Source organism: Mauremys mutica, chromosome 5 (assembly GCF_020497125.1).
Source record: "Mauremys mutica isolate MM-2020 ecotype Southern chromosome 5, ASM2049712v1, whole genome shotgun sequence".
Lineage (NCBI taxonomy): Eukaryota > Metazoa > Chordata > Testudines > Geoemydidae > Mauremys > Mauremys mutica.
Genome location: NC_059076.1, coordinates 13,504,343 through 13,521,075, shown reverse-complemented (window position 1 = coordinate 13,521,075; position 16,733 = coordinate 13,504,343).

Sequence of the window (16,733 nt, the reverse complement as noted above, 5' to 3'; positions counted from 1 at the left end):
GACTAACAGATGTATTGGAGCATAAGCTTTCGTGGGTGAGTACCCACTTCGTCAGACGCACGTGGTGGAAATTTCCAGAGGCAGGTATAGTGTTTGAGGCAGCTCCTCCATTTATTTACTGTGATGCTGCTCTGACTCTTATGGCCTGGCAGAGCTTCGAGGACGTCTCCTATTCTGGAGGGGGAAAGGAATGGCTGGTGAAAGGTTTCTGCTGTTTGTTTTAAATAGATTTCAGAAATTTCAAAAACATCATTCAATTTTCAGTCTTTCTGAACCAAAACCCCATCACAAATCCTTTCTGATTGATGATTTAATACCTCTGTGTTAACCGGTGTGTTAGAACACTGGAACGAAGTTAGTTCAGGCAATGGTGTGTTCGATAATCAATGAGTTGTTCCGCCACTGTTTCTAAAACAAAAGGAGCCCTGTCCTGTGTGTGTACTGAACCCTGTCAGCACTCACAGGGAGTTGTAGAACAATGGAGGCTTCAGAGGAAGGATCTCAGGAGTGAATATTGAAAAGTGCCCAAAGCCTGGAACAGAACCTTAGCTGAGACCTGTGGCCATTTACCAATCCTTCAACCCAGAATTCATTTTCTTGGTGACAAGTTGTCTGTAATACAAATATTAGAGAGGGTGAGAGCTGCCTAGGGGAGCTGGACGTTAATTCTAATGGGATTTGTGGGTCTGAGACCCTAAATCAGCTCTGAAATTATCAATCTGAATGTTTTAGTGAGTGCCACCTTACAATGACATTTTGGGGATGGGTTAAGCATACTAGGAGCTGTAATCCTATAACTCCATAGGTAAATAATCACACCCCTAACTGCCCTGTTATACCAGTACAACGTTCCAGTGTGGACCCCTCCCAGCAAACCTGCTCATGGTTGAGGGGGGCTTGCTAAGCTTCCCAAGTGCCATTAAAGCATGGGGAGGAAGGCAGATAGTGTGAGAAGACCCAAAGTCAGTGTCAGGACACTTCAGATGGGCCAACTTAGCAGCAGTTTGCTCCTCTGCTAATCAGCAGCGGAACAGCATTCACTCTTGCCTGCCATGGGGCAGAGGGCTGGGCTGAGAAACCCCTTTCTCATATCCCAGCTGTGCCAGGCAAGTGGATCCCAGCAGCCAGGGTTTTGGGGGAGTTGGCCTAGCCCAGAGATAGTCCTAATGCTGCAGTCCGTCATGTTCCCTTGGCAGGCCACCACCTCTGCTCCTCGCTAGTGTGTCCCATTGTCAGGGCGTGAGGGTGCTGTTGGCTCCAGGTGCGGGAGCTAGCAATGCCGTGTGCCTATGGGTTTTTTGCACTGAGCTCACGTTATTACCCAGCCGTACAGGATCTGTATTGTTCTCCCACGAGCTGTTGCTCACATCTCACCTGCAGACTGTCTCGAGATCAATGATCCAGGTCTCGTTACCTCAGTCAGTGGTCTCCCTTTCCTAGACAACATCCAGCCCAAAGTTCTTCCCCTCGCACAGGGCATGAGAATGAACGATCCTTGGAGCTGTACTGAGGGAGCAACAGCAGTTGGGGTCCAACTTCTCACCAGGCCCTCGTTGACTAATTGGGGTTTATTAAACAAGAGGCATTTCTCTTGAACTCCAGGCCTCTGGCGGGTGTTTAAAAATCCCAGTCCAAAAAAACCCAACAAAAAACAGTCCCCGCCTCCCCCCCAAGTGCTAGACTCCCCACGTAACCTGCAGCATAAATCACTCACCCCCACCTTTCCTGGGCATCGCTCCTCAGAGGGCAGTGCCTTTGTCTGTAACTGTCACAGCCCGGCAGCCTGCCGAGCTGGTACAGAGCAGGGTGAGGCAATGACAGGTGTGGCACCTTCGTTACATTGTGGGGCCCAGCCAGGCACGGGGAGGGGAGAGCCAGGTCCGAAGCCAGTTAGAGCTTCCAAGGTCAGTACCTGCACTGCACCCAACCCTCGCAGCCTCCCATAAGGCACAGTGCTGGGCAACCAACCTCCCCTCACCGTGGCCTTTTGCTCACCAACCCACCACCGTATTCTGCACTGGCTCTCAGGTCCTGCAGGCACCTCCTGCCTACATGGCTCCTGTGGAGAGCTCCGGCCTGCCCTTTCCTATGCCTCCAGCTTCCCGCAGCCAGTGTGCCTTCGTCCTGTCAGCTCCCAGCACCCACCTGGCCGGCCGGCCCTTGTGGTACCTACTTCCTGCATTCTCCCAGAGAGCTCATTTTCCTCCAGAACACCCCACTCCCTCTGCCAGGGTTGGGCGCTTCTCAGTGCCCCCAGGCCACATACCCACCAACTAACCCTGGCCTTGCTGAGTCCCATCCCTCCCCTCTCACTCTGGCCTGGGGTTCTGGGTCAGGCAGAGTGGGATATACAGCTGGGCACCCCACTGGGCTGCTGTCTCTGGGATGCCCTGCCCCACCCCACATCTACAGGCCTCTGCAGGGGGCATCACTGCACTTCCTATGTTCCAAACAACAAAGCTGAGCTGCAAAAACCACTGAGTGACCTGCTTGTTGGGGAGGGAGGAGACCCACAGGGGATGGGCCACACACCAACCACTCTGTCACCTCAGTGCAAGAGGACAAGGTGCTATCTGGTAGCGAGTCCTAGCTACAGGTCAGTGAACCCCAACTCACTAATGCCATAACCTGTACCTAGAAGGTGCTGGGTAAACTATAAATGGAAAGCTAATAACATACAGATCATTAGTATTATTGTGTGGTGTGGGGACAGAGGACAAATTACAAACCTATTGGGAATTACATTCTTAAAGTGTGTCTGCTAGGTAGGGCAGACGTTACCCCACCTAGACAAAGGAGTGTGGTTCTGCCACCTTGAAAGTACTTCCAAGGTACATTAAGAGGCCATGGAAATGCAATTTATATAAAAGGTAAACACAACCATCAAGCTAAGAGGAGGAGATAACGACTGAGCATCACAGCAGGGAGAGGAGTCTGCAGGAACAGATCAATTTGCATTTTAGCAAACACCAGTGTGGGAGGAAACCAGCATGGAGCCTCCTTCACCACTAGACTCCATGGCTTTTTCCTCGCAGTTTGAATGAACTTTACATTGGCGAGGGGTATCCTTCAGCGGAATTCATTTCAGAGGGTCACTGGACTCTAAAGGAGAGGGGCAGAGAACCCTAGTTGGGGGCTAAGAAAACAAAGGAACCGAGCACTTTGGAGGGGATCCTGACCAAGGGAGTGGTCAGCCATTTTGCTGGAAGGTAAGTGTGATAAAAATCTTACCTTGAACTAAGACTGTTGTTCAGTCTTAACCTTTAGAAAGCGTTGTTCGCTTTTGAGTTGCTTGCAGCAACTTCTAACTCTGTCCTTCATGCTTGGGCTCACTTAAAATCCTATCTCCTCTTGTTAATAAACTACTTCTACTTTTGATGTGAACCAGCCCACTGCTGCTCTGGAATGGAAGTGATCGTTAATGCCAGTTAGAGTAATCAGCTGGGCAGTTTGTCTCAGTAGAGGAGCAAACAAACATTATTGCTCAGAATGGGCCAGGAAAGGGCTGGACATTGCAGAGCACATGGTTTGGGGAAAATTCAGGACTGGGGGTGTTGGGGTGATTGTCATGGAGTCCCCGGGCAATGCTCTGGAACTGCTCCCCACCAAGCCAATCAGGACTTTGGGGAGTCTCCTCTCCCTTGGCGCAGACTGTCTTCAGGGCAAGAAGCTTACACGGCTTCACCTTCCTGGGTCTCTCCTTGGAGCATTCAGCATATGCCCCTCTGTGCGCTTCCCACAGCGAGTCCACCCAGGCGGGTCCTGGGGAAGCCAGAGGGTCCTGCATGCACCCCCACTTTGCTTCGCAGTCAGATGTGACTCTTAGCCAGCCAGTAAAACAGAGGTTAATTAGATGACAGGAACATGGTCTAAAACAGAGCTTGTAGGTACAGAGAACGGGACCCCTCAGCCAGGTCCATTCTGGGGCCCAGTAAGGGAGACACCCACGTCTGCCCTCACTTCCAGTCCCCAGCCAGCTCCCAACTGGAACTCTCTCCTTTCTGGCCTTTGTCTCTTTCCCAGCCAGGAGGTCACCTGATCTCTTTGTTCACTGACACCTTTAGCATCCCCTTGCATGGAGGAAGGGCCCCAGACATTTGTTGCTAGGATACAAAGTGTCGGCAATTTATGCACACTGGAGACTTAAGAAATGCATTGGGGAAACTGAGGCACCGACACAGTATTCAGAGGAAACATTAAGAACAGTCCCACTTCGTCACAGTGATCTTGCCAGGTGTAACCAAGGCTGGTGGTGTAACCAGCAGGCTGCTGGAGTCAGAGCTGCTGGCCCAGAGCAGCTGATCTCCCACACCCAGTGTAAGCTTGTCTGCTGGCTCAGAGCATCCAGACAAAGGAGCTTCAGCAGCAGAGCATTTTAAGGCATGCAGGGTTACAGGGCTGGCGATGACAGTGACAGAACATACCCCCATGTTCACACCCTGCACACTATTGTAATAATCTTTGTACAAGGTACGCCTTGTAAGGCATCATTTGAAAACTCATCATTTGCTGGTCAGCATTGTCCTGGTAAAATGTGTGTGACACCATTGTATGTGAAGGTATAAGATTCCCCTGTGCGATGATAGGAGTGCATGTTCCAAACTCTCAGAGCATCGAACTGGTCAGGCCTGTCTTGAACAAAGGAGTGTATGTTTGCTTTAAGCAGTAAACCGACAGCTTCCGGGAGCTCCCTCCACCTTTAAATAGTGCTCCTGGACTAATCAGGGGTCATAGGGATGCTGCCATTTAGGTCTTCTGTGGGCAGCGCTTCCTGTGGTGTTTATTCTCCCAGGGTTTATAGTGTGTTGATCAAAGCACTGCCACAGCTGCTGGAGGATGGTGTGGAAGTGGTGGTTGCCTGGGGTCTAGCCCCCATGATCCTCATTTCACACGCACCCACTCCTTGAACATCATTGGGCCAGTGTTGGTCAGATGGTTCCTGTGAAAACACTCTACCAGTTTGGGGCATGGACATTATTAGGGGTGAAACTGAGGGTAGAACCTGTACTTGGCAAAAAAAGGGGGCTCTGCCCAGTAGAGGCAGGGTTGGTGTTATTGTACACAGATTCAAAGTAGGGCAGGAGGGTGGGTCAGTCATCTCGGTGATAGTTAATGAAACATCATAGCTAGTGCTCTGATACTTGAGTCACCTCCTCTGGCCATCCATCTGGGGGTGATATGCCGAGGAGGCATAGGCATGGACATCTAGTAACCGGAGGGTCTTGCACCATAAGCTCAGGATGAACAGTGGTCATCAGTCTGAAGTGATGTGGGCGGCCAGGAAGTCCATGGAGGTGAATGACGTGCACCATTAGGAGCTGAGCAGTCATCTGAGCTGAAGGCGAGTGGTCACAAGGGAGGAAGTGAGCCAGCTCGGTCAGTTAAGACACAACCTGGCACCTCTGGGGTGTGCTAGGCAGCAGGAGGCCCGCCTCCTCCATTCTATTATTGGGGCATCGTCCAGAGAGAGGTAGTCTGTGCAACAGGTCACGACTGGGACGTGGGTGGCCTGGCCTCGTGGGTAGGACCAGGCGTTAGTCCTAGTGTTTTGTTACCAGATTTGCCCGTTACTTTGGGGTACGCTCATTTATTAGGGTGACTCTTCTGGGGTGGGGGGTGTTCTGTAATTCTATCAATGTGCTGCTTGTGTCACCCATGTGTTCATATGGAGCTCTACTTCTCCCTTCTTTGCAAGTCCCCTCCCAATGGAGCTATCCTGAAGGACCTAGGTTCCCCAGGGCTGGGTTCCTCCAGCCCCAGAATCAGATGAACACACACATACACATTAACAGAGCAAGTCTGAGTGGACCAGGTCAATCAACACTCTCGGGCTGACCCCTTATATGCCTCTGGACTCAGTAGGCTGGGTCGAGCAGCACTTCCAAGCTGCCACTGTCGTATGTCACAGGTTCAACACGTCCCTAACCCCACTTTCACATTACAATTGTTCTGGTAATAACCCACTTGATGAGCAAACCCCACAGGATTTTGGGCGCAGCAGGGATCTTTAGCTTAGGTAAGAGCAGCGTTGCTGCAGAGCAAATGGGGGAAGCCAAAAACACAAAAGAGTAAAGTTCAGAGAGAGGGAGAGAAGCAACCAGCTTAACCATAAAAGTTATTTATTGAATAATAGTGATAACCACACAAGAAGAGCCTAAACAAACGTAACAGTTACCTTATTAAAGATTACAACACTCAGATATAGCAAACTATACCTGATCAAACACGTCAAGTTTAAAAAGTTACACCTGAGGTAGAAAATGGGGGGTGGGTCTCACCACTCCTTGAAGCTTGAACTGGTCGGGGTTCCCAGGTGATGGTGGTAGCTCAGGGTCCTGAGGGCTGGAGACAGGCAGAGCCCCCAGTACGATCAGTCAGGAGAAGATGAAGTCGCAGTGGAACTGATGCAGCATTTGGATCCAGGCATCAGCACAGTTATTGAGCGTGGGTGGGGGGTTTTGTAGGGAAACAACAATGGGTCAAGGGAGAACACTAGATTTGTTTATGGGTAAACTGATGACTCGGGATTTCTTTAGGCTAGACAATGGGAACTGATCATTCCTGGCTATGGGCGGGGCGTTCCTTCCAGGGAGCTCACAATGCAATTAGGCAGCTTCAGTATTTTGGATACCAATCAAGAATTCATTACTAGAATTGGTCTGATAACTGCTGAGCTGGGGGTGGGCAGGCGTGGGCTCATTAACATCTGGGGCAGAGATCCCCCATCATGCAGTGCTTCCCAGCTGTTCTGGTCCCAGAGTTCAGTGCGATTCTTGCCTTGGAATCTCTGCTAATGGAGATGCCTCCTTGTCCCGTCTCCGATGCAGATGAGGCTGGGGAGTTGCCTTAATCCTGTCACCCTTGTCAGGAGGGGTTTAGGTGTGTCTCCCATTTCATTGCTTTCTGTAAGTCTTTCTTCTGATTGGTTTTGGTTCAAGCAGAGGCTGGGTCAGACAGGCTGGATACTGCGCCCTGCTTCCCCAGGAACACAGAGCTGCCTGGTATCTGTTTGGAGCAGGAAGCCAGGAATCAGGCCCAAGGTCAGAGCCAGAGCCCGGAGTTGGGGGTCGAACCAGGGGTCAGAGCCAGAGAAGGGCGCCAGAGTGGGGTGAGGTGTAGCACCAGGCCCAGCACTGCCGATTTGCAAAGACAGTGTCCTGGGACTGCTTCCATGGCTAGATAGTGCTCCTAGGCCAATTGGAAGTCATGGGGGGATGCCGCCAATCTGGTCTTCAGTGGGCAGCGCTTCCTCTCCCAGGCTTTAGAGCACATTGATTACAGATCTGCCGTGGCTGCTGGGTGGAAGCATCAGTTGCCCTGCAAACCTGGCTTCTAGTCTCAAATCCCTCACCACTGGAGAGGAGCGGTGCTGTGCATCTGTCGCCCGGCACGCTCTGCTGGGGAGTTAGAGCCCACTGTGCCCGTGTCGGCCTGGTCACGCTCGCTGGGCGTGTCCAGGGCCCTGTTCTCTCAGAGTTTTACCCACAAAACCACCTCAGGGACATTCCAAATCTGCCCCCTCAAAACCACCAATGCTCAGCCCCCCTTGGCATGGGGTTAGATTCTCTCTCCAATGCGGCACTGCCCAGGTCTGCGGTGAAGATGGTCAGCGTGACCTCTGGCCCCACCTCCCAGCAGTAAGGAGTGCCTGGCCCCACGGGGAGTAAGCAGAGACCACTGTGCAGTGAGAGCTGGCGTGCTCTGACATCAGACAGGCCCAGCGGGTTAACCCGGCACTGCAAACCATGCCAGCTGGACTGCACTAGCCCCTGCACTGGCAAGGAGACAGGCTCGAGGGAGGAACCCCAGGCCTTTCCCATCGCTATGGCTCTGCGGAGGGGCACACGCATGTGGCGTTCTCGGCATGCACCGATATTGCTTGTACCCTTATTGTCGGTTCTCTGCTGACCTCTCAGGCGCCATGGCCAGAAGGCTCAGCCCCGGACAGGCGAGCTAAGGCAGCTTTAGGCCAGCTTTGCACTTCCCAAAGTCATGGCTGCTTCAGGGGTTGGCACAGCCCAGAGCATGCACCGTCCAGCTCTCCATTACCGCAGCCCCCCATCGCTGCGTATCGGCTTCTGGAACCCCAGATCCATCTGTCCTCATATCCAGGCACACACCCAGAGTGACCCAACAGCTGTGGTAGCTGTGTAGGGTGCTGTGTGCTGGTCTGACGCTGTCCCAGTGCTGGGGAAATTCCCCAAGGAGTTGTTCTGGCCCCTTTACGTTGCAGGAGAAGGATAGGGCAGCAGAATCTGGCCTCGTGTTCTAGGGGATTAACTACCTCCCAGAAGGGGCAGATAACGTTGGCATGGAAATCATTGGGTTTTGCCTTTGTATCTCCGGTCAAAGCACAGCCCATGGGCATGGTGGTGACGGGACCCTGGCGTGTTTAAGATTCATGCTGAAGCAGCGAGGCTTACACAGGACAATGGAACCTCTTTTATCCCTGTCAGCCTGGAGAGTTGTGCTGCACTTGTGGTATGGGTGAGCACCAACCACAAGGCGGCGTGACCCATGTTCACCGCAATGCACTTGTCCTAAACTTCCTGGCCCTGCCAATGGCTGGTGTGTAACCAGGAACTAACCATTAGCACAGCTGGAGTCAAAGTACTGTGGCGGTTTAACAGCTGATCAGTCCCAGCCCTTGGAAGAGCAAGTCAGTGTCTCGTTAGTCCTGCAATCCTTAGGCAGGGCAGCGTGAACATGGCCCTGCGATTCCTCCTGCAAGGGGAGCTTCAGGCTCTTTCCAAGAAACCTCCTGGTTTTTCCCACCGAGGAGAAGCGAGAGGGCTGTGAAAACCTTGGGCTGTCTCCTATCCCTACAGCAGCACATACGCACAGGACACCGCCTGACTTGTTTGGCTATAACTAATCGGAGTGCTGACGTTGATTACATTTTTTGGTTCCCCTTCAGTGGAATGTATCTAGAGTGTTCTCATTAGCCCGGCTTTCCTGCCAGCCAGCTATTTTTTGCTATTACTTTCTGTCCTACCATTAGTAATCTTGACTTTCCCCAGCCTCCTGCCAGAGCCCTGGTGTGTTTCATATCACCCTGACAGTTGTCTGCAAGCCAGGAAGAGATTTCCACCCCCCACCCAAATGTCTGAGGTGCCTTTTGTCTAAATTGGGTCTCTCTGGGACAAGTAGACACGTCATGGATCTGGTGTGTTTTCCCCATCGGTTCCCCAAACCCCAGCTATCGTAACCCTATACAAACATACACCCAAAGGGGCATTTCACTTCCCCTCTCTCCAGACCTTGCTGGAGGAGTAACGGGGAAGGACGGGGATGGGACGGGTCTCTGTGGGGCTGGGGTTTGCGTGAACATCCCAGCACGTGTCTTGCTGCTGGCGGGGTCTTCAAAGTTAGCGTCACAAAAGGGCTGTGAGATGAGTGGGGGGAACCAAGGGGTGGGGGGAGCGGGGCTGACACGGAAGAAGGAAAAGACAGGTGGGGGTTGAGGGAGAGAGGGAGGGAGTATGATGGGCCCCCAGGCCCAGGAAGGTGGAGCTTAACACCCCTTCCTGGCACTGAGGAGCCTCTGCCTGTTGGAAATAAATACCAAGTGGGGAGATGCTGTGGGCAGTGGGGATGGGGTCAGGAGGGGCTGGGGCGAGCCCGCTGGCTGCAGGGGGGGCTGGGACGAAAGGAGTCAGGTGGTGGGGGAGGAGAGTGGCTGTGTAGCCAGGCTGCCCCCATGGAGCTATGGGGTCAGGCTGACGAGAAGAGGAGGAGCTGCAGGCTCAGGCTGGCTTCAGGGATCTGTGGGGCAGGCTCTGGGGCGGATGGGCTGTGGGGTCAGTCTGACTGGGTGGGGGCTGTGGGGGAAGTAGGGGGGAGGAGGGGACTGTGAGCATCCAGAGCTCCCTCTGACCTCAGTTACAGCTCTGAGTGCTCAGCACGTCTGTAAATCGTACCCCTGGCATGTCTCACATCAGGCACCCAGAAAATGAGGCACGCCCGGTGCGTGACCACCTGAGAAGTGTTTGGTGCAAGGGACTTGCCCAGCATCACGCAGGAACGCTGCGGCAGAGGCAGGGACAGAAACCAGTTCTCCAGGGCAGCATGCAGCTGCCTTAGCCATGAGACGGTCCTTTCCCTTCCTGCAGCTCCTTGCCTCATTCACTACACACCTTCCAACCCTCCAGACCTTGTTGTCTGGCCCCTGCCCCATGAGCATCGCCCTGACGCGCCACCTGAGCCTTCTGTACGGTATCCAGCCGGTCTGCCTACGGAGCGTGCCCAGGAAACGGGTTTCCATGTTCGAGTTTCACATCATCCACTTCCTCACCCGTCTGTCCTGCCCCGATACCAGGGGGCGGGACCTGCTGCTACCTGAGGAGGGCAAAGAACCCAGGGGGCCAGTCTGTACTGCGCTCCGGTCCCACGGCCCACCGGGGATATTCCTTGGCAGCTTCTTCCCAGAGCCATGAGAACGGACACGTATCTGGCGTGGTTCATGGACTCCCAACACCTGCCCCTTTTGCAGCGAGAGGGAGACCCTGGTGCACAGGCTGCAGCCCCTCTTCCAGCTCCTGCAGAACCTCTTCCCGAGGCTGCACTTCCCCCGCACCCCCGATCCTTGTGCACCACATCCGTAGCCCCACAAAGCTGCAGGACTGGCTGTCAACCTCCTCCTGGCATAGGGTGACCAGATCGCAAGAGTAAAATATGGGGACACATGCGGGGGAGGGGAAGGGGGCAGCCACAGGCTCACAGCCCGCACTGGAGCCATGGGGGAGGGAGGCACACGGCCCCGGTTCCAGGCTCCGGGCGGTGGTTACCTCAGGTGGCTCCCCAGAAGTGGCGACATCTCCCTCTGGGTCCTAGGCTGTGGAGCTGGGGCTTGTGGCGGGGGCAGCACGCAGAGCCCCCTGGCCATCCCTGCGCCTAGGACCCAGAGGGAGATGTCGCCACTTCTGGGGAGCTGTGCGGAGCTGGGTAGGGAGCCTGCCAGTTCCACACCAACCAGACGCCTGGCAACCCTACAATAGTGGGACAAATGGCGTCCCGATCGTACGTCGGACAAAGAGTTAAATATCAGGACAGTCCTGATTATATTAGGACATCTGGTCAACCTATCCCGGCGCTGGCCAGGACGGCCCTCCATCACTGCAGGAGGAGGAAGCTGGACCAGGGGTGCTCTGCCACTGAGGCGGGGGCCTATTTCCGGTCCCTTACAGTCACGCCTCTGAGCAAAGTTACTCTGGACAGCCTCCACTGAGCAGCGGGCGCTGTCTGGGGCTCGCTGCCCAGTGCCACCTCTCCGGAGTCCTTGTTATTAAACTTTGACCCCACTCCTGAGCCTCTCTCTTTTGTTATCCTCAGAAATCAGTAGTCGCCTGGGCTCAGTGGTTCTGTCCCCTTAGCTGAGAGGACAGGCCTTTAATTTGGGGCCGGCCTCCACCCGCCCAACCCCAGTGCTAACAGTATACACAACAGTGCACACCGAGTTCTGCGACAGGCAAGCGAGGGCCCCCAGACAGCAGCCGCCTTCAGTACATAACCCGCTGCAGCCCTAGCGCCAGGGCCATCCCGTGCACTGAACGAGGCGGGGCCTCTGGAAGGAATAGCTCGTGCTCACGTGATTAAAGACAGTTTCCTAATGCACCAGGGAGCTGAATTCAGGTTGCACAAGCAACCATAGGTGCCAACTTCCCCTCTTTCCTGTGGGTGCCCGACCCCCATTCAGCCCCTGGCGCCGCCCCCCACTCCACCCCTTCCATGAGGCCCTGCCCTGCCCCTTCCCACCCGCATTCCAACCCCTTCCCCAAAGTCCCTGCCCCAACTCCGCCCCCTCCCTGCCCCTATTCCAATTCTTTCCCCAAATCCCCGCCACGTTCCTCCCCCCCCACACTGGAGCTTGCTAACACTACCAAACAGCTGTTTGGCAGCAGCTGGGCAGGACATGCTGGGAGGTAGGCGGAGGAGCGGGGACGCGGTGCACTCAGGGGAGGAGGAGGGGGGGTGAGGAGAGCTTGGCTGCTGGTGGGTGCTGAGCACCCACCAATTTTTTTCCATGGGTGCTTCAGCCCCAGAGCACCCACGGAGTCGGTGCCTATGTAGGCAACTGTAAAGGTGGCATTGCCTAACTTCGGAGTGCTTGACTTTGCATCCTTACTAATGTTCTTCTAATGGCTTAAGGAAAAAACAAATTCTGTTAGGTGCAAGTGTGACACTCCCCGTTTCTGCCAGCAGCAGGGTTAAATCCCTGAGCTTTCAGCCTTGCAGCACTGACCTCTACCATGTACACTACTAAGCAGCTCACATTACCGAGCACTGGAGCAGTGCTGTTATCGTCTGTGGATTAGTGGTTGGAGGGAGGATGCATAACACTGCAACAGCAGGGTGCATGAGCATAGGAACATTTTACAGGCAGCATAGCCCAACTCAGACATTTGGCTGCGTCTTTCTTTGAGGCAGTGTTGCTGAGTGGTTACACCAGTGTCATGCTCTGGGTTCTAGTCCCAGTTTGTGTAACCTCTATGTATGCTATGGGACTTTGTTCAGCAATAAGGTTTATGGCAGGCACAGATATTTAACACCTGTTAGCAGAAGATGTGTGTTTAGCACTCATGACCTCTTTACTCCTAGCACAGGGTGCTTTCCTCTAGGGAAAGAACATTAATAAGAGGCTGCACTCTCGGTTGTGTGTGTGTCATGCTGAAGCTAGAGGCTTCAGTCCAGATAGAATGGTCAGGGATTTAACAGCCTGCCTCTAGCAAATTCTGCTAAGCAAAACACAGCTGGGAAATGGTCATTTTTGACATTTTATAACTTGGTCACATCTGAACATATTTTCCTGGACCAGAAAAAGGCACCTCCCTGACCCCAGGACCAGTCTCCTGCCAAATTTCAAAGTCCCGCTGCAAACCTGGGAGGTTCTTGAATTCTTTAAAAAAAACTGCCAAGGAAATTGTTAGAATGGGTTTGGTGCCGCTCCCCTTATTACCGTATTAGTGTACAGTACTCTAGGAAAGGCTTATTTATAAGTGGAGTTATTTAATTAAATTATAAATCATTTTCTGAGGACAGACCAGTTACCAGCTGTCACTGCTGCGCTCGTGATAATAACGTTTTATAGCAGTTGGATAGTAACACGTCCCAGAGGGCTGTACAGGTTTAATAAATTACAGAAGTAAATAGAAATAAATAAAGAATGGAATGTTCTAGAAAACACATAACAGAGTTACAGAGGCTGCCAAGCAGAAGGGAGTAAGAAGCAGAGGCTAAACCAGGCGTCTAGGTGCGATTTGCAATGAGGCAGAGAGGGACAGGCTGACTGTTCCAGATCTGGGGGGTCGCAGAGGAGAAAGCCACGTTCACGCTGCCACTTGCATCGCAGAGGGGCTTTTTAAAGTATCCGTGAAAGATAAAAGTTTTGTCGACAACTTCGCAGTGTAGACATATGACAGTGAAACAATCTGGGGCTCTGGGGCTAATAGGCTTCCTGGCAAAGCTGTCTCTTTGCTTACGGAACGATCGCTTTCCTGCTTCCTCGGGGGACCCAGATTTTTAGAGTCAATCTTGCCCTTCCTGTGCTGTCTGCTTTGTCTTGGTTGGATGAGTAACAAAGCAAGTACTTGTACCTGGGGGCATTGCTCATCCTGTCATCCTGTGCAGCTGGGTACCCATCCCAGAGAGCACTGGTGATGGGCTTGGCTCTTCGAACCCCTGCTATTTATGTAACTAGTATCTACAGCATGTTTGTGTCCAGCTTTTCAACCACAGTGTGTTACAAAGGAATTACTGTCTGACCTGCTAAACGCGGTAAGGAACCAGACAGGATTGCTTGGGGGCGTACCTAGGGTGACCAGACAGCAAATGTGAAAAATCTGGGGGGTAATAGGACCCTATATAAGAAAAAGACCCCAAAATCGGGACTGTCCCTATAAAATCGGGACATCTGGTCACCCTATACTGCACGGGGGAACTGCACTGGGGTCAGTTTCCTGCAAGCACTAAGGCTGGTCTAGGAACTGTCCCAGGGTCTCATGGCAAATGTACGGCAGGGAGATCACTCTTTTCGGTGACCTCCAGTAAATGGAGCTGTTCTGAACCTGTAAATAACATTACCGGGTGAGGCCCGATTGGCCCGCACGTCCCTGGGTTGCATTTCTTGCCTTGCTCATTGGTTTATGTTCCTGCAGCGCTTCAAAAGGAGGCTAAATGGTAAGGATCAAACCTCAAAACCAAGGTCTCTGCGTCTGTGCCTCAGAACAGCTTTGGTGAAATGTTTCATTTCTCAGCTATTTGTCTTGCAAACATTCACCCCTGGCCGTGGCCCAGTCCACACTGGCTTTATGGCTGATTACAACAACCTGTAACCTGCTAACCCCCCCCTTTTGTCTAACGACTGCAGAGGTGTTAACAGGCCACTCCACCTCGAATGGGCCCTGACAATACGCACTAACTGCTTATGCGAAACGATCCCTTCCACCTTGCACTGAGCTGCGATGATGCTGGGAGTACCTTTCCCACGGCTGCTGGAGGAGAGCTCTGTGTGCCCTGCAAGCTCCTCTCGCTCACCTCCAGAAGTTGGGCCAATACAACAGGGGGGGTTCTCAATCTTTTCCTTTCTGAGCCCCCTCTCCCCCGCCTCCCAACATGCTGTAAAAACTCCACGGCCCACCTGGGCCACAACAACTGGTTTTCTGCATCTAAAAGCCAGGGCCGGCGTTAGTGGGGTCGCAAGCAGGGCAGTTGCCTGGGGCCCCACACCACAGGGGCCCCATGAAGCTAAGTTGCTCAGGCTTCTGCTTCAGCCCCGGGTGCTGGGGCGCAGGTCCCTGGCTTCAGCATTGGCTTTCTGCCCTGGGCCACAGCGCGGCTGACACTGGCCCTGCTTGGCGGAGCCCCTGCAACCTGCTTGCAGCCCACCAGGGGGCCCCCGACCCCTGGTTGAGAATCGCTGCAATGGGTTCATAGAAGATATACCTCACCCACCTTGTCGCTCTACAGCTGCAACCACACTGCACACAACAAGAAATGACTGTCAGCCGTCACTGTCCTCTCCGATCCAGGCTGATTCTAGCAGCACTAGGCATGACCCAGTATAACTCGCGTTCTGGGAGTAGCGTTCAAATGTCAGCCTGGTAAGGGATTCCCCCCCAAACAATCATGGTAGCAAAACCCATGCTAGCCAGAGAGTGAGGGGGACATGGTGTTTTAAGCAGAAGAGAAACCGGCAGTGCTGGATATGAATCTCACTCTGTGGTTCGGGGCAAGTCCCTTTTTATGTTTGCCTCAGTTTCCCCAGGTGTACCATGACATTTGGCCATTGTTGGTTAGTGCTTTGATATACAGGTCTCTGTATATCAGGTCTTTGATATACAGACTCTCTAGTGAGTCTGTCACTCCCTAACTGAGCCCCTGGGTAATGGTGTTGGGGGGGGGTGAGCCCCCCATGTGCTCAGGCCCATGGAATGAGTGACAAATGCAGGTGATGTCTGGAGACCCAGGCGGCCTGGCAATGCTTACAGATGGATATGATTTTCTGGGATTTCGAACGGCATCGAAGGGCACCAGTTAGGCGGCCTGTTCAATGGGCTTTGGGGACCTGCTTTCCAGATTTTTGTCTTCGTGTGTTTGGTTAATAACCAGGAGGAAGAACAAGAGAGACGGGGATTTCTAGGCTGAGAAGCTCCTTTGAATCACGCTACAGCGACTCAGGCATCTGCCCACCTTGTTTATTTAGTGGCAGATTCTGAGGCCAGGGTAACAATAACAGTGTCACTTCGGAGCCAGCGCTTATTGAAAGCAGCCCTGCCTGGTTTCTGTCAGCGAGCTCTGTCATCGTGGGGCGAGGGGAGGGGGTCAGAAACACGCCTGCTGGCCTGTGGCTGGTTACATGCCGGAGGGTGCCCACGTGCTGTCATGGCAAATGGAGTCAGTGACTTGGGAGCTGGGATGCGTGGATCTGGCCTCACGCTTGGTTTTAATCACTCACCTGGGGCTTGAACCTGTGAAGAGGAATCAGTGGGGGGGTGGAGGGTGTTTAGCTCCCCACATGATCAGGCATTTACTAGCATTAAATATACCAGGGGCCCAGCCCTGCCCCATGAACAAGGACAAAGCAAAGGTTTGCCCTGGCAGCATGGCTGCATTAAGCTGGGGGAGCGTCCATCCATCTGCCATGGGTAGCAGCGGGAGCCCCCTTGCCAGGACTTTGAAAGGAGAAGCACTAGCAGATGTCTGTAAGGACAGATCCTGCCTGGACGGCATCAACCCTGCAATACAAGACCTGCAGCATGGCCTGGCCTGGCTGACTTTGGCTCATGGGGCTCATGCTGCAGGGCTGAAAATGCTGCGTAGATGTTCGGACTGGAGCCCAGGATCTAGGACCCTCTGCCCTTATAGGGTCCCAGGGCCTGGGCTCCACTCTCGGCCCAAACAGCTACACAGCTGAATTTCACAGCCCCACAGCACCAGTCAACCGGCCCGGGCCAGGCGGGAGTGTTTAATCACATGCCCACCGCCTCTTCCAGCTCTGATTCGGCAATTCTATTCCTATGTGTTGGAAGCGGGGCTGAGAACGGGGAGTTACTCCAAAAGAGCAGAGCAAGCACTTGCCTTGTGGCTATTCTATAGCATAGCTCCCTTTAGACCCACACTAGTCAGTGAGTGGGGCCCTGGGGACGTTCCAGCTGGGAGTAGCTAGTGGTGACAGCCAGGTATTTCTTTGAAGCTGTTTGTTGACTTAAAGACTCCACAAATCCCTGCGTCTCCGA